This window comes from Staurois parvus, unplaced genomic scaffold (assembly GCF_062004578.1).
Source record: "Staurois parvus isolate SC_StPar_1 unplaced genomic scaffold, SC_StPar_1.0 ptg000053l, whole genome shotgun sequence".
Lineage (NCBI taxonomy): Eukaryota > Metazoa > Chordata > Amphibia > Anura > Ranidae > Staurois > Staurois parvus.
In genome coordinates this window covers 2,067,004-2,085,950 of record NW_028317849.1, presented here as the reverse complement: position 1 = coordinate 2,085,950, position 18,947 = coordinate 2,067,004, and the positions used below count along the sequence as shown (strand labels likewise).

General features: G+C 39.8%; 1 protein-coding gene across 1 annotated transcript in view; it reads right to left on the bottom strand.

Annotated features, from left to right (window-relative positions):
- The window catches only part of LOC149470067 (guanine nucleotide-binding protein subunit alpha-15-like), a 114,364-nt gene that overhangs the window by 84,835 nt on the left and 10,582 nt on the right, over window positions 1-18,947 (bottom strand). The window lies entirely within an intron of this gene.

The following is an 18,947-nucleotide window of genomic DNA, read 5'->3' as shown; positions in this document are numbered from 1 at the left end:
CACATAAAGAAACAGCAACTTCTGAAACACTAAATTAATTTGCCAGGTATGACTTTTGACTTGGATCATGCCAAAACACTTGCTGAATATATTTGTGAACGTTTAGGGCTTCATCCCAATGTTTTGGACTGTTTATGCATTTTAGTAATATTTGCTGAGCATCACTCACGCTGTCTTACATGCCTCCTTCATTACCTAGTGCCAGACCTCTCTTTCCAATTACGATACGTTGCAGCAAAAGCACAGCTTCCAATTAAACATATTTTAAAAGTATCTTCTGGGTGGACTTTGAGCTGGACACATCTGTCAGTGCTGCTGTGCCATTTAAAGTCTTCAGCCACCATCAAAAATGCAGAGATAGGGGAAAAGTGGTATTCCTTACTTCCTACAAAGAATTAAACTTCCACCATGATTTTTGTAAAGAAGACCATCTGAACAAAGGACTAAGAGTTGTGATTAATGTACTGCAATAGACTTTCAGTCTGCAAGATTCACTAATGTGCCCATAAAATGAGCATGTGAACACAAATTCCATTTTCCCATAAAAGACCTTTTCTGCAACAGCCAGTTTCTTCTTCCCATTCTGAAATAGGAAACTTGATGGTGAATCAGTCAAAGCATATATCGCCAGCAACCAAGTATCTTCAGAATAACACCCAAAAATGTATTCAAACGATTACATCACAGTAGTAAATTGTGATATTTCAGGGCCACACAGGACCCCTTCCTCAGACACATGGGCCATATGTGGCCCCAAAACATCACAATTTTCTTCTGTGATTTGATTGCTTTAATACATTTTTGCATGTTATTGTGAAGATCCATGGTGTCTTGGTGATATATGCTTTGACACCAGATCAAGGCACACCAGGAACATGTGCAATGAGAATATTCTACTCAATTTGCTGGTGTAGAATTTCTTCCTTGAAATCCAACTGGAAATAATTGTCCAGTTCATTCAAATGAGGTAAAGACATTTACTCTTGCTAGGTGCTCTAAACCATTGTTTCACAAAACTGTCTTTGACACCTACCAACAATTTGCCTCTGTCTGTTTGGCAACAAGATCATTGTACAGGTTTGTCAGATCAAGTGTGAAAATTTGTCAGGAAGGATTTAAATTTATTCTCTCTTGAGAAGAGGAGATTAAGGGGGGGATATGATCTCCATGTATAAATACATCAGTGGTTCATATAGTGAACTCGGTGTAGAGTTATTCACTCTGAGGTCATCACAGAGGACAAGGGGGCACTCTTTACGTCTGGAGGAAAAAAGGCCTGGATTCTTTCTTAGATACACAGAATATAACTGGATACTAACATTTATAGGTAAAGTTGATCCAGGAAATATCCAATTGCCTCTTGGGGGATCAGGAAGGAATTTTTTTTCCCTGCAGGAGCAAATTAGATCATGCTTTGCTGGTTTTTTTTGCCTTCCTCTGGATCAACTGTGGGTATAGGATTATAACTTTTTTTTTTTAATGGTTGAACTAGGTGGACTTTTGTCTTTTTTCAGCCAGACTAACTATGTAACCATGTAACAAAGTTAGTTTAGTTTAAGAGCGTGGTTTAGATTAGTTTAGGGTTAGTGTTATAGGAAATAATATTGTTACCGTGACAGGAACTGAGACTACACACACTTCGACTCTTTTTTATTGCTTTTGAGTCCCTATAAAAAAATTTCCCCTTGCTTACTGTCTCAGTGACTTTATTGAGCCTTCAAGATTTTGATATAAGATATGTAGTCCAAAATGCTCATTTATAGTGTTTCTAAGAAGGCAAGGAGTAGTGATTTAAATAAGGTACAATTAACTGACATAGACAGCAAAAAATGTCTGTAGCACTCCTTCTCTCAAGGTGGAATTGGATAAAGCCCAAAGAGGTATGGTAGGCTAACATTTTATTCCAGGGTTGGGTTCTTGGTATATGGTGGGGATAAAAATAAGTTGGGCGCCAGTTATTGTATTCATTCTACCATTTGCTGCTGCAATTAACTTTGAGAAAGAGGGTTAGGAGTTTAGGATAACAAAAAAAGCACATATAAGACAGGTATTCTGATACTAGTTAACGTTTAATAGCAACCTCTTGGCAATAGTTTTATTAGTAACAGATTTATGACCCATAGTCACAATTCTCTTTACATTTCAATCAATCTCTCTCTAATCAATCTGGTCCTTGAAACTTTGATAGTATTCACAGGGGCCTTGCTTTATGGACAATGAATCCTTCTTTCTATGTCCAGCATTAGCTTCTACTGATAGCCTCTGTGCACAGAAACATGCAGAGCACAGAAAAAGTAAGAAAAGTGCAGGCTGGCTACAGCCTAGCTACAAATGCAAACACAGAAAAACTACCTAGGGTCATGCTAGATTAAGGCATTGTCCCCACAATGAAAACTTGGTTTAAATACATTTCTGAATTCTTGGACTGAATTGTAATAAGTATACCTGCAGTAATACCTTACATTTATTAAATGCTGTTGGTAAAACTAAAGTAAAGTAAATATGTTTGGTTTTGCTCATTAATAGATTTTGCATGATATACCTCTACATGTGTGAAAGAAGCTGCCTAAAGATACAGTATTTCTGGTGAGACATAACATAGCAGAGTCTTCTCCTACAAACTGGCTCTCCTTTGCCAGATATATGGGGGCAATATTTCATGCCTTGCACTTCTGGAAAATGTGGTCTACTCATCTGTCATGATATGTATGCTCCCAACACTATAAAGTCCCAAAGAGTATTCTGGGAACTAGGCAGGTAATCATGGCAACTTGGATTAGTCAGCAATCGTGACAATGCAGAGTGATAGAAAATCTTGTTTTACTACACCATTTATGAGCCTTAGCAATTTTACTGAAAATGAGTATAACCTGGACTGTAGCTGATAACTAATGCAGAACTTCTTCCTTTGTTGTTGCTGCATTACCCTTCTGCATTGTGGAAAGGGCTAAACTAAATATTCATTAATGCAGAAGTACAGCCGCCATCTTTAAGGAGGCCATTTTGCAATGATCATCTATGGAGTGTCTTCAGTGTAGGGGGCAGCCATCTTGACTGGGTCTGATGAATAGGAGGTTTGGGGCCGATCTGTGCAATAGCACTGTACAAGGCAGGTAAGTATAACATGTTTAATATTTTAATAAAAACAGTTAAGCTTTACAATCAGATTAGGGAGACCATTTATTAATGCTCATCTATGGGCTCATTGCTGGACTTTTTTGGGCACCCTGAAGCCTTCTTTACAACAACTGAACCTCTCTCCTTGAATTTCTTGATGATCCAATAAATGGTTGATTTAGGTGCAATCTTAGTAGCAGCAATATCCTTGCCTGTGAATCCCTTTTTGTGCAAAACAATGATGACTGCTTGTGTTTCCTTGCAGGTAAATTAATATTTGTGTCCTTCTCAAAACTTTTGGCCAGGGCTGTATGTTTACCTGAGTCCAATCTCGATCCAGCGCTGTGCCCCTCTGCAGTCTCTCTTTCCCCTTTCTATGCTCACAGAGGCAGCAGCTGGAGCCATTGGCTTCTGCTGTTGTCAATCAAATCCTGTGAGCAGAGAGAGAGTGGGGCAATGGGACTGAGCCATGCTGTTTGTGTTAATAGACTCACACAGTCCAGCTCGGGAGTGAACCTGCAGATGCACCCCCATAGGAAATGGTTTCCTATGGTGGCGCGCTGAGAAGAAGAGGAGCCCAGAGTTCTGGCGGGGGACTCAAGAAGAGGGGGTTTGGGACCGTTCTGTGCAGTAGCATTGCACAAAACAGGTAAGTATAACACGTTTATTATTTTAAAAAAAACAATTAAGTTTTACAATTACTTTAAGGAGACCATTTAGCAATCCTCGTCTATGGAGTGTCTGTGCAAAGGGTTGCCATCTTGGCCGGGTCTGCTTTGATCCTGGAGATGATTGGCTGATGCAAGATGCCTTGTGAGATAGGAGTGTACTAGAGAGAACTGCTACTGCTTGTAAGGAAGGAAAAAAGGGGACGTCTCAGCGGGATTGAAAGAGAGAGAGTATAACAAATATTATCCCTGTCTGACTTGAACTTGACTTTTACTGAATCAGAGCATGTGTCCTGAGGCTCAAAAAAGGGCACCCTGGATCTTGTAAGAGACTAACATCTCCAGAAGATGTCTTTTTATGATAAAATGCATCGGGCGGAGCCTCCACGACATCATCGTGTATAGGGAGTAAACCGGAAGTTGATGCTACTCATGCCGCTTGGTGACTATATTGATGTGCACATAAGATTTTATGTTTTTAAGTGCATTTTTTAGGCTTAATAAACCTTGTTTGGAGATGTCCACACTATGAGAAGTATTGATCTGCTTATCTTTACATGATATTTCTTGCCTATACTACATTTGCCATTCACTTGAGGAGCAGTGCTGGATAACGGATTGGTGTAAGAGTAGATTGATTTCTCTGAAGCAAATACGGACCCCTCTGAATAAGGGGGTCTTTTTATTTGGTAAGCCACTGTTCTGGGTAACACTGGTGTTAACATAAGGGGGAAAAAAAAGAGAAGATGGCTGTGTATTCCCCTTAAAGGGAACTGACACTTTTTTCACTGTGGACTTTTTTCTTTATCATTCACTATCTGTTCTTTACTGTTTAATAATAACATTATTTATTTATCAATATTTCATTGTGTACAAGATTTATATTTCACTATTTTTAGACTGAGGTTTTTTTGTTTAATTATTTTTTATACTTTTGGTTATAATTAAATAAACCTTATTGTTTATCACAAGAGACTAACATTGCACAAGTTAATCTGTTGTCTGCTGGGAACTGTTATGCTTTCTTCTAAGGCCTTAACTTTGCTGGCCAAAGTTTTTTTTTATCGTTCACTGGCCAGTGTGACAAAACATAGCAAGTTAGGACTGTTTTTTACACTGTTGTTAGGTAAATGCAGTTCAGTTATGTTAATTATTGTTAGTCAGAATACCGCAGGTGTTTAACCAGATGTTTCAAAGTAATATTATTATCTTATTGATTGTTTGTATAAGTATACTTGATAAACCTCTCTTTTTAATTAGGCCATGCTTGGCCCAATAAATTCCTCAAGGTGTGTCAGTAAATGCTGGGTGACCAAGGTGTGTCATCTTCTGGTGTGCTGAGAAATCACAAAACAATTGAATGTCTTCTTTGGGGGTAAAGCTAAATGAATAACATGCAAAATATGAGGAGAATTTTAACAAATAGCACAAGTATCTGATTATAGAATTTTTTTTGTCAGTACATAAAATTGTACATTTAGGTGACTGCTGCTGTATATGGGTGCATTTAGACTTGTGTTTTTTTTCTTTTTAATTTAGAGCATTTCCTTGTATGCATATGCACACAGACAACAAAACGAAATGTGCGTGCCCATTTTAAAAACCAGGTAATAAACATAAAATGTGAGTGTGACACATATACCTTTGGTATCAGAACAAACAGTAGATAATATGCAAAGTTGCATTTTGACAGCAAAAACAATTTATTTTTTATGCATTTTCTCAAATTTTTCCAATAATTATACATTATTAAAAGGCTGACAGCCAAAGAATTGTATAAAATGTACAGTTAGCAGTAAATGTGCTTGTTCTGCATGGACAAGAACCTGTGCAGTGAGGGTTCCAATGTATATGGTCAATTGTGACATTCTCCTTTTAACTATCTGTTTCTATACAAGCGGTCCAGTTTGACCACTTGGGTGTGGGCTGATGACTATAAAATAATGGCGAATGTGTATACAGAGTAGTCTGTATAGCCTTTTGGTCAACACCCAAAAATGCTTTCTGATTTTTTGTGAACTATACTAATAAGCTTTTTGAGGAATTTCAGATTTGGGATGTCGTGACTATAAAAAAGATGCTTTAATGCATTAGTGAAGTTTTAGCTGTTGAGTTTCAGATATCAATCCTTTTCATTATTTGTTTTATCCATGTTTGAGATTTGAGAGGGTCTATTTAGGGCATGCCTGACATCTTAACTGACATGGGATGCCAGTGGCCTTGATGTAGTCCCTCAATTTGGCAAGGAAATACCTTTATAAAATATGTCACAAAACTTTTTTAAAATAACAGTATCATATAAAAATACACATTTAAGTTTTTTTTTTAAATATAAGATTTAAATGCACCATTTGAGATTAGATACCCTTGTCTGACAATGTTTTGTGGTCCACTAATAAATACTGAATGCATTGATGGTGGCATAACATTGACAATTACCCCAGATAGCATGCCTTCAATGCTTGTGTATCTTGAGCAGGGGCGGACTGACCATTTGGAAACTCGGGCACTGCCCGAGGGCCCGGGGTCAGTAGGGGGCCCCATGAGATGCCCCTGGTACCTTTTTCATAGGCTTTTTTAAGTTTGGGCAAGGACACAGGGGCCCCATGATCCCCTATTGCCCAGGGGCCCCATGAGTTGTCAGTCCACCCCTGATCTTGAGCATTAACTGGCCAAATGAAATGGGATGCATATTCTGACCATATGAGAACATGATGTTTCTTAATCCCATTTTGTAGAATTCCAGCCTCTTCAGTGCCACTGAATTTAGCTGGGAAGCCTGCCTTTCTCTCTAGCTAGCTGGACCTACTGCCTCCAGTATTATACTATACCTCTAACTTCTGCCTTGGCCTCAATCCTTTCTCTGTCTCTTTCTGCTGTGAGGTTATTCACCTATTTCATGACCCTGAAAATCCATTGCTACATACTTTGCAGGCCAGAAGCCTGATATACTATTAGGATCTGCTCTTAAAATCACTTCACTTTGCTGGACTCTCTTAAAATCATACATTGATGGCTTTGACTTTGCTGGATTATAAATAACCCCCCAAAACCACATGCACAGAGCAGAGAAATGTCCATATTTAAATATTAAAAAAAAAGTAGTTTTGGTTTGGAAAATTGTTTGATTTAGCTAAGATATTTTATAAATATACAAATTAGGTCTACATTAATATTTTCATTTTGTTGTAATTATATAAAACTGTGCTATCAGTATATTAAATGCAGATCTGTGCTTATGGTCACTGTATGCTCATAAATTCTGTATGAATTATCAGAGCTTGTTCTCTCTTTTTTTTTTTTCCTCAGTAAATTTTTATTTGGTTTTCCAAATAAGAGATAGTACAGGAACAAAAGCATAAAAGGAAAAACAGCAGATTAATTAGTATCATAAAATGACAAGTGATAATGATCTCAGAAACACATTATATGGGTAAGAGAAATAGAAAAACTTGATTTTGTTGTTTAAATAAGCCAATTATCTTTGATAAATATAATAAGTTTGGAAGAGCTTGTTCTTTCTTCTGGGTGCATTAGACGTTTGTTTTGTAAACTTCAAATTTGTTTTTGGTATTTCAAAAATTCAGTCTAAGGAGATCTGATTTAAAAAAAGATTCTTCATCTTGACCAGTAAAATTAAAAAAATTACCTTACATCCCCATGTAACATGAACACTGATGTGCGCTGATGAAGCTGCACTGATAAACGGCACTGATGGACACTTATAGATGGCACTGATAGACAGTACTTATAGATGACACTGACATGCTGCACTGATGAGGAGGCACTGATAGGCTGCACTGATGGCTACTGACAGGCATCATTGATGGGCACTGATATGTGGCACTGATAGGTGTCAATGATCGGCACTGATAGGTGGCACTGACTGGTACTGATAGACTGCACTAATAAGGAGACACTGATAAATGGCACTGATAGGCATTGACAGGCATCACTGATGGGCACTGAAAGGCAGCACTGATGGACACTGATAGGTGGCACAGATTGGCATTGATAGGCAGCACTGACTGGCACTGATAGGCATCATAGATGGGCACTGATATGTGGCATTGATAGGTGTCAATAATGGGCACTGATAGGTGGCACTGACTGGTACTGATAGACTGCACTGATAAGGAGACACTGATAGGCATTGACAGGCATCACTGATGGGCACTGAAAGGCAGCACTGATGGACACTGATAGGTGGCACTGATTGGCATTGATAGGCAGCACTGACTGGCTCTGATAGGCTGCACTGATGAGGAGGCACTGATAGGCGGCACTAATGGGCATTGAAAGGCTGCTATGATGGGCACTGACATGGCATTGATGGGCACTGATATGTGGCATTGATGGGCACTGAAAATCAGCACTGATGAGGATGCACTGATGATCAGTGCCCTGATGATCAGTGTAGATGTCCCCTCTGAGGAATGACGCTTACCAGCTCTCCTCATGCGCTATCAGCGTGAGAAGTGGACTGCAGATAACTGGAATTTCCTGTTTACATGTGATCAGCTGTGATTGGACACAGCCAATCATATGGTAGAGCCTACATCATCAGCTCTTTACCGCGATTGGTGATCCGCAGGGGTTGGGCTTTCAGAGATGGGTCCAGAGTGGCAGGGAGCCTGAAAAGGGGGTAGTGCTACAAAAGGATAACTGGTTAAAAACTGTCGACAATGAAATACCTGATAGTTATTATATATTCTTTTATAAATATTTTTTTTTTTTTAAGTACAAAAAAACACTACAAAGACCCCTTCAAGGGTCTGCTATGTATTCTGAGGGACTTGTTGAGAAGTCTTTGTGCTGTTCTTTTTTTTTTGTTGATTTTTTTTTTTAATAAGACAGGAATGAAATAAAGTTTGCTGTCAATATAAACAGCATATTTTGTTCTCCTTTTAAAGCGGTAGTAAACTGCGACCATTTAAAAAAAAAACCCTACAGACAAAGGCATAATGTGCTAGTATGCATCGCATACTAGCACATTATGTGAAACTTACCTTAAAACAAAGCCCTCCAGTGGCGCACCGTCACCGCTGATGGGGCTTCCATCTTCACCCGGTTCTTCCAGGTTCGCGGGCTCTGGCGGCTTAAATGGCCGAGCATTGATAAGGTCACTCCCGCACGTTTGTGCGGGAGTCACTTTTGTGCCACACAGCAAAAAAAGCCAAATGCCTGTAAAAGTGGCCCTGTGTGCATGAGGCCTAACAGGAAGTCAGATCACAGCAACAAAAACAAAAGAATTTGGAGATCTGGAAGAGGCCAAGACTTTAACAGAAGATTTTTTTTTCAATTAAGGCTATATACTTGAATAGAATATATTTTTTAAACCAAAATTTAGTGTCCCTTTTAAAGTGATACTAAATGTAATTTTTTAAAAATAAGAAAACATGTCATACTTATCTGCTCTGTGCAATGATTTTGCACAGAGCAGCCCTGAACCACTTCTTCTCGGGTCCCCCACCAGCTGTCCTGGCTCCTCCTCCCCCTTCTGAGTGCCCCCATAGCATGCGGCTTGCTATGGGGGCACTCGTGCATGCTCACTCCTGAGCCCCGCTCTGTGAGTCCATAGATACACAGAGAGTGGATCAACCCCACACTCTGCTCCCTCCTCAGCACTGTGATTGACAGCAGCGAGAGCTAATTGCTCCTGTTGCTGTCTCTGAACCAATGGAGAGGGAGAGAGCCAGGAGAGCCTCTGCTCTCATGCACAGCACTGATTTGAGATCAGGCTCAGGTATGTATACCAGAGCTGCACACAGTAGGTATTTTTACCTTCATGCATAGAATGCATGAAGATAAAAATCCTTCAGCCTTTAGAACCACTTTAAGCTACTCTTAACATGTTAGTTGTTTGTACAAAATGAAGGGGGAAATAATAGGAGATGTTTTTCTAAGAAATGCAATAGAATATTATACATCTGTGCTTCCTGTTGAGATATGCTAACTAAACGTCCAGGAAAATCCACAATAGTTTGTTGCTCATATTACCAGTTTTGAATCAAGTTACACGGAATTTCTGCCATATTGCACAATAACTTAGCAAAAACACCATCTGATTGTTCAAAACAGTGACACAAAAGAGCTAATGCAATGGTGTAAATTTCTATGTTACACAAACCCTGTTTAGATAACAAATGAATGGGACATACTGTAAATAAGTAAAACATATGATAATAGACATGTGCATTTTGTTATGAATTGATTTTCAGCTGAAAATTGATTTTTGGAGATTTGGATGTATATGGATCTCCGAATGGACATAGTAACAAAGGTCAACGAATCAGAAAAAAGTTATTACGTAATTATTAAATTCAATCATTTCATTTGGATGATGTCACATGATGCCATAGTAATTTGGGCCCATGGGAAAATTAATTCAGTTTTCTAATTCTTAAATAAATCACTCTGCAATTTATAACCTAAATATAACTCATATAGTGAATAACCAACTTTTAAACCCAAAATAAAAAGTCACACTTTCACCCTTGAAAGCAAATACTAATATTCCAAACCTTTTTCTTAACCTTAACTCAATTAATAAATCAAAACATAAAATTAAATAAAGTCCAAAAATGTAATTTTCAAGTCCACCAAAATCTCTCAATCCTGTGTGTCCAACTTCAATAATTCCAGCATTCCGGACCCAGTGATTACCTCAAAAAACAACAACTAAAAATAGTGTATTACCTTCAAATATGTGTATATACCTTTCAAACAAATAAGTATTAATATACAGTATTTATATAGCGCCAAAAGGTTTGCTCAGCGCTGTACATTATAGTGGGGGACAGTACATGAGACAGTACAGTAACAAAACAATACACGAGGGGTTTGAGGTCCCTGCTCTTTCGATCTTACAATCTAGGAGGGAGGGGATAGTGGTAAAGGAGGAAGTGGCTGTGGGGGATGGAGTGGTAGGAGGAGTGGAGAAGATCGGCTGTTAGGTGAGGGTGGGGTAGGCTTCCCTGAAGAGATGGGTTTTCAGGGTGCGCCTAAAGGTGAGGAGGGTAGGTGACAGTCTGATGGATTGGGGTAGTGAGTTCCAGAGGAAGTATATACTATATCTGTGCAAAAAATTAACAAATAGATTCAACTGTGAGTAACACGTGAATCATGCAAAATCACTCTGTGTACACTAATATATAGTGACAAATTGTGTACACTCAAAAACAGAAAATTTAAATTAAATTATTAAAAATATAATTAAACAAATAAACTATTTAAATAAATAAACCAAATCAATAATTAAATAACAGAAATAGAATAAAATAAATTTAAATCAAAATAAAAAAAATATATCAAATTAAGTGAACACTCCGTGACCAGCTCTATAAGGCAAGAATGCATACAATTACCCTCTTTGAGTAATATCAAGCCTTAAGGGATAATCAGATGTTATAGCAGTCACTTCCAAGCTCTCAATAGCTATATGTAGGGTAAATATTCAATGCACCATCATCATTAGGGACTTTGAACATTCAGTGATAGATTCCCATGATCCAGCCACAGCAGCTTCCTAAGATCTTAGGACTGGGGACTCTCCCTCTCACTGCCTGAGATAGCAGCCATTGGCTTCCACTGCTGTCAATCACAGCCAATGAGGAGAGTAAGGGTACAGGGCCGAATCGCGGCTCTGTTTGAGGAGCGAGCCTGCTTGGGTACCCGCATAACAAGCTGCTGGGGGCACTAGGCAGGAGTGAGGAGCCAGGAGTGCCGGCCTTTAATATCACTTTAAATTGAATTTGTAGTGGTGACAGTGGGGGTTATTTACTAAAACGGGAGTGCAAAATTGGGTACAACTCTGCATAGAAACCAATCAGTTTCCAGATTTTTTTGTCAAAGCTAAAGTTGATTGGCTACCATGCACAGCTGCACCAGATTCTGGGTGCACCAATTTTAGTAAATCTCCTCCAGTCAGTCAGTTCTAATGCAATTCTTAGGTTTGAGAAATTCAGAGCCACCGAATTTAGCATTATATTTATTCCATTGCGTCTGAAAATATAGAATAGCTTTGATATATGAATAACGAATTCACCCAAAATATTGAAATCGAAAACTAATATATTGTTTCAATCCACCCGGACCTACGAATATACAAAACAAATGCCGAAGATACAAAACAAATTCTGAAAACAAATCAGTTCAACGTACCGAATGTGATAAAATGAAAATCTTCAATGAACAAATACTTCCGAAACAAAACAACAATTTCTGGCCTGCATATGTCTATATGATAATATATGTTTATTTCCCAAAAATTATATAGATACACTGACCAGCCATATTATTATGATCACCCACCATAACCCGTTAAGGGATGGACTCCACTGGACCTCTGGTATGATGTAGTATTTGGCACCAAACCATCAGTAGCAGATTGTTTGAAGTGATAATAAATATATTTATTTACTTTTTTAACCTCTTCACGCCGGCTGAACGCAAATGTGTGGCCTCTGGGCCTAGATACCAAGCGGGCACACATTTGTGTTCTATTAAAAAAGGACATATGTGCCGAGAGCGTGCGCACTGCGCGCTCCCAGCACACGTCCGGTACTCATGGAAAGGTCCCAATCTCCTCTTTTGATTGGGACCTTTCTCGATCATGTGATCGCCGTGACGTGTCACATGACCCTAAACCCCGCCCGTCCTGCTTCCCTGCTTCTGAAACTCTTAAAGGCATGAAGGGTTTAAATAACAAACATGTCATGCTTCCCTGCTCTGTGCAATGGTTTTGCACAGAGTAGCCCTCATCCTCCTCTTCTGTGGTCCCCAGCAGTTCCTGTTTCTTTGTTGCTGGTATTCATAGTCTCATCGCTTTGAGTGTCCATATACTGTTCCCAGGGCCCTGTATCATCTCCTTCTTGTGTTTTTCTCAGATGTCTCCGATTTCTCCTCCATCTTCTTCCTTCCTCTGTTATAATTTCATAGGACCGTGGTCCCAATTTCTGTACAACCTTCGCTTTTTTCCAGTGTTTGTCATATTTCCCTATTGGCTGAATCCGTACATTGTCATTGCTCTGAAGAACAGGCAGATCTTTTGCAGATTTATTATAATAGAAAGCTTGCCTATCTTGATTCTTCGTTAGTTTGGCTTTAACATTGCCCACAAGCTTTGGCTTTAGTAGTTGACCTGCAGTTGGTAGGAGAGTCCTTGTACGTCTACTCATAAGCCGCTGTGCTGGACTGGTGTCTAGGCCTTGTGTGGGTGTGTTTCTGTGGTCCAGTATAGACAGGTATATCTCTGTACCTGCCTGTTTTGCCTTTTGCATGAGTCTTTTGGCTGTTTTTACTGCTGACTCGGCTTTACCATTACTCTGCGGATATCCAGGAGATGATGTGCTCAAATTCCCACCTCTCCCTGAATTTTTTTAATTCTTCCGATGTAAATTGAGCGGCGTTGTCAGAGAACACAATATCCGGAATGCCATATCTGGCAAAATGGGCCTTGAGTTTTTTAATTACTGTTTTGGCCCTTGTGTCCTGTAAGTAATCTATCTCCCAGAAGTTGGAAAAATAGTCCACAGTTACCAGATATTCCTTGTCGTTCCACGTGAACAGATCTGTTCCTACTTTTGACCATGGTCTGTTTGGAATTGTATGTGGTTGCAATGTCTCTTTCGGTTGCTTATCATTGCACGATGCACATATTTCACACTGTGCTATAAAGTTTTTTATGTGGTCATTCATTCCAGGCCAATAAACATATTCTCGTGCACGACGTAGACATCCTTCTACACCTAAGTGAGTCGAGTGCAATCTTTCTATAATGTCTCTTCTAAGTGATTGTGGTATGACAGCTCTTTCTCCTTTAAAGATGATTCCATGCTGCACAGAGAGTTCATCTCTTATGTGAAAAAATGGAGAAACCTCCATTGGAGCATGCTGCTTGTGTTTTGGCCATCCCTTCAAGATGACAGTCGATAGGATCTGTAGAGTTTTATCTTCCGCTGTGCAGGTCTGTATTTGTTTCAGTCTGTCTTTTGAGACAGACAGATATTCACACATATTGATGCTTTCAATGTCTTTTTCTTCTTCATTTGTGATGGGTAAGTAAGCTCTGCTTAGGGCATCTGCAATCAGTAAATCCTTCCCTGGACAGTAACAAATGTTAAAATCATATTTCTGAAGCCTTAACAGCATACGCTGCAGTCTTTTTGGGGCATTCAGTAGTGGCTTCTTTGTAATACTTTCTAAAGGCTTGTGATCTGAATGCACCACCACTTGTCGACCGTAGGTGTACTGGTGAAATTTCTCTAACCCAAATACTACCGCTAGTAGTTCCTTCTCGATTTGAGCATATCCTTGCTCTGTTAGAGTTAACGCTCTGCTTGCATATGTGATTGGCTGTTTATCCTGCATTAGTGTGGCTCCAAGGCCGGTTTCTGAGGCATCACATTGTACTACCACTGCTTGATCTGGATCAAAATATTTTAGCGTTGCTGCGTCTGCAATAGCATTTTTCACTGACTGAAAAGCAGTTTCATGGCTTTCTGTCCATTCCCAGAGTACGTCTTTGTGAGTTAGCTGTCTCAGTGGCTCACACATGTCTGATAAATGCTTGCAAAATTTGGAAAGATAATTCACCATGCCCAGGAATCGTTGTACTCCACGTATATCTGTAGGTGTCGGCATGTCCTGTATCGCCCTCACCTTCTCTGGATCGACTTTAACACCATTTGAGGTAAGAAGATGTCCAATATATGGTACTTCTGTCATTTTTAGTTTGAATTTTTCCAGGTTCAGTTTGATTTGTTTTTTTCTACATCTGTCTAAGAATTGTATCATCTTTTTATCGTGATCCTTTGTTGCGGATTCTAGATCATCACCTTCCCCAACTATTAGTATATCGTCTGCTATTATTTTTACTCCAGACAGTCCTTCCAAAGCTTGCATCAATTTTTGTTGGAACACTTCTGGAGCTGGGCTTACTCCCATTGGCATTCTAAGCCACTTATAGCGTCCAAATGGGGAAGAAAATGCTGTTAATAAACTTGATTCTTTATCCAGTTCCACGTGCCAGAACCCATTTTTCACATCACATACCGAAAATATTTTAGCCTTTGATAGATCTGGTAGAATATCTTCTATTGTTGGCATTGGATAGTGATTTCTTTTAAGGGCCTTGTTCAGTGGCTTAGGATCAATGCATATTCTTAACTTGCCTGATGGTTTTTTCACTATCACCAAACTGCTTATCCAGTCTGTGCTTTCCTGTACTGGTGCTATCATACCTCTGCTGTGCAAATCCTGCAGTTCCTCTTTAAGCGGTTGCATTAAGGCTACAGGTACTCTTCTTGTAGGCAGTCTGGTAGGCTGTATTGTGTGATCAATTTCTAGTTTGTATTTACCTTCCAGGCACCCATCACCTTCAAATAAATCAGCATACTCTGTTTTTATGTGGTGAAAATCCAAAATGTATTCTGCCTTTTGTGTAGGATTATGAGTATTGTCAGAAACTTCCAGAGCCATGATGTTATGGGACTGCACCTTTATTAAGTCCATAGCCTGAACTGCTTTAACTCCCAGCAAAGGAATGTGATCGTCCTCCTGCAACACAGTAAACTCCACTCTATAGCTCTTTCTGTTACGTGGATTTCTTAATTTTAGCTTGCATGTTCCCATGGGTTTCAGAACACTTTTGTTGTACATGACCAGTACCTTATCAGTGGGCTCAATGGGAACGTGTTTGTTAAGCAGAGTAAATGGAATGACATTGCAACTTGCTCCACAATCCAGCTGAAATCTTATGGGCTGTTCATCCACCATAAATATGGCAAAGAGCTGCTTTGCATCATTGGCTACTGGCTGTTTGACTACATTGACGTTCTCTGTTGCAGACTGCAGCTGCAGCCATGTGATGCCCTCTGTGCTGTCCTCGTCTGTGTCCTGGGTCACTGTGTGGACTTGTCTGTACTGTTTGCTGGTTTTGAATCTGCACACAGCTGAAAAGTGGTTCATCTTGCCACAAGTCCTGCAGGACTCCCCATACGCTGGACATTTCTCTTTGTCTCTTTCATGTCTTTTGCCACAGTATTTACACTGGACTGAGCTCACAGGGAGCCTGGACCTTGCTCTGCCTTTCACAGATACTGCATGTACTGAGGCATCACTGGTGCCCTCCATCATCTTCAGCCTGTCTTTAGTCAGCTCTGCAGCCCTGCAGATTTGTATACATTTCTCCAGCGCCAGCTCTTCCTCCCTCAGTAATCTTTCTCTGAGGTGAGAGTCTCTGATGCCACACACTATCCTGTCTCGGATAAGGGAGTCCCTGATGTCCCCAAATCCACAGGTTGCAGCCAGTCTCCTCAGCTCTGTCACATATCTGTCCACACTGTCCCCAATCTCCTGATTCCTTGAGAAGAACTTGTATCTCTCCACCGTCTCATTCTTTTTGGGGTCACAGTGCTTATCAAATGCTTGCAGTATGTCTGTCAGTGCCATGCTGTCTGTGAGCAGGGTCTCGGCTAGTTCTCTGCCTTTTTCCCCAATCAAGTAATAAAACAGCTTTACTTCCCTCTGCTCATCTCTGGGTGCCACTGTCAGGTCCACATACAGAGTAAACTCTTCCTTCCAGTGTCTCCATGTCTGTGAGAGATTGGAAGAAGTGACATCCAGTCTCTGAGGGGGTTTCAGGCCACTCTCCAATAGTGCAGTCTGATAGGGACTCTGTACTTACAGTTGCTGATTCTCTGTACAGTTCCAGTGTCACACAATCTGTATTTGTAGACAGAAGACTTGCTATTCAGAGGTTCAGTGCCCAGCTGCCACCATGTTCTGTTAGTGGATGCTGCTCAGATGCTCACACACTGTAGTTAACAGGAGACATTTTATTAGGTGCTTCTAGCTGCCATTATACATGTGTCTGCTCTAGAACTACAACCAAAGAGAGGCAATAACACAGTTGTACCAGTATCTAAGTAGTGAGACCCCTAGAGGCCATACACAGCATATAACATATTGCTACAGGTCCTGACTGCTGCAGGGATAACATGTTCATCTGCTGCCTAATATATTCCACTCACTTTCAGATGCTATTGTTACAAGATAATCTTTGTTTTTCACTTTACCTGTCAGTGGTCATAATGTTATGGCTGATCAGTGTATATTATTATTATTATACAGGATTTATATAGCGCCAACAGTTTGCTCAGCGCTTTACAATAACACGGGAGACAATACAGCAACAATACAGTTCAATACAAGAGGGATAGGAGGGCCCTGCTCCTTAGGGCTTACAATCTAGGAGGGAGGGGCTAGTGGTACAAAAGGTAGTAACTGTGGGGGGTGGACTGGTAGGAAGAGTAGAAGATTCCATTATTAGCTGATGGCAGGATAGGCATCCCTGAAGAGATAGGTTTTCAGAGATCGCCTAAAAGTGAGCAGAGTAGGCGATAGTCTGATAAATTGGGGTAGAGAGTTCCAGAGGATGGGGGAAGCTCTGGAGAAGTCCTGGAGATGAGCATGGGATATTGGCTAATGTTCTAAATATCTTGGTCTGGCAGATATGGGTGCGTATGGTACACTTTATGGAGAATTTCAGGATCAATGGGCAGAACTGTGTAACTCTTATAATTGGATACACAGAATGCAAATTCTTTAGCAGGTAAAACAGCTCTATTATATGTATTCCTTCTGTGTATTTAGCTGTTTGCCTTTACAAAAATATAGGTCACACACAAACTCATTTCAAACCACAATTTTTTTGTTGCTGACAGTAGCCCAAAAAACTGCAGACACCCAAAACGTTGTACAGACATATTGTCAAAGTTAAATTAGTATACAATGATGTTGTTGACTCAAGTATCACTGAAAATAATACCTGTTTTCTATGCATCAGTTCAAATCTATTCCCATATACTGTATGCATAGCACTACCCCCAAAGGAGCCGCTGGTGATGATGAGTCCTCTGCTCTGCCACGACTCTTTATACTGCTTGGTCTCCACTGACACACTTGGTCATGAACTAAAGACAGTTTGCACTTGTGGATTTAAGGGTTAGCAAGCTACGACTCTAAGAGTGCAGAGGAATGAGGCCATAAGCAGCTTGGCAGCAAATCAGTTGAATGTTTTAAGGCATTTCAATGCAATATGGTGCAAATCAACAAAAAGATAAATGCATAGACAAAAGAACACTATGATAGACAAATGGGCAACAAATTACTAACTTGTACTTAAAGAAACTATAGTACTGTTAACTTGAATCTTAACTGATTACACTGTTCAACAGGTAAAAAGTTTTGGGCATAAAATTAGCTAATCTTACATAATTCTGGGGTGCTGAAAACGAAAATGACCCTAAAAAATGTTGATTGGCTCTAGTTTCCATGATATATTCACCCATCTAATGACGTAAGCCATTCAAAATTATGATGCAACTTCAGCTGCATATTGCGCAATTGATACTGGTGACCAATAGAAAATTGCATGTATACTGAGATGATGCAATATTAGCCTTTAATTGCATCACTTCACTGCATAAAAGCTGCAGTATCTGTAGCTGATTGTAGTTCGACAGCGTCTTTACATTTCGTTTTATGCTTATATAGGCTACTCAGTAATGCCTCGAACTTGTGTGAATAAAGCAGATAATTTCTGCTATATCTGCGGTGAAATAACTTTTATCTCACAAAAAAGGAGGATAACAGGAATGATTAAGAAAGCCTACAACTTGTATTTTGGCTGCAAGATAGGAGACCAGGACAAGAGCTGGGCACCACATATATGCTGCAATTCTTGTGGGACGACACTGGAGCAATGGTTGAATGGAAAAAAGGCATCTATGCCTTTCGCTGTGCCAATGATTTGGAAAGAGCCAACAGATCATGTTAGTAATTGTTACTTTTGTATGGTGCCTCCAATTGTAAAAGGGCTAAATAAGAAGAAAAAGTTATCTGTACGCTATCCAAATATTCCATCGGCAATACGTCCAGTTCCTCATGGAGAGGGGCTACCAATTCCTAAAGCACCAGAATCCTTCGTGGTTGAGTCAAGTGAGGAAGAACCGGAAGCGTGTAGTCACGTGCAGTTGTAAGAGATAGCCCTTTCCTCGAATACAAGAGAAAAGCCAAGAGAAGCAAAACCGACACAAACTGAAGACAAAACTAATGAGAATCCTAAGTATTAAAATGATTCAACTTAGCTTATGGCTA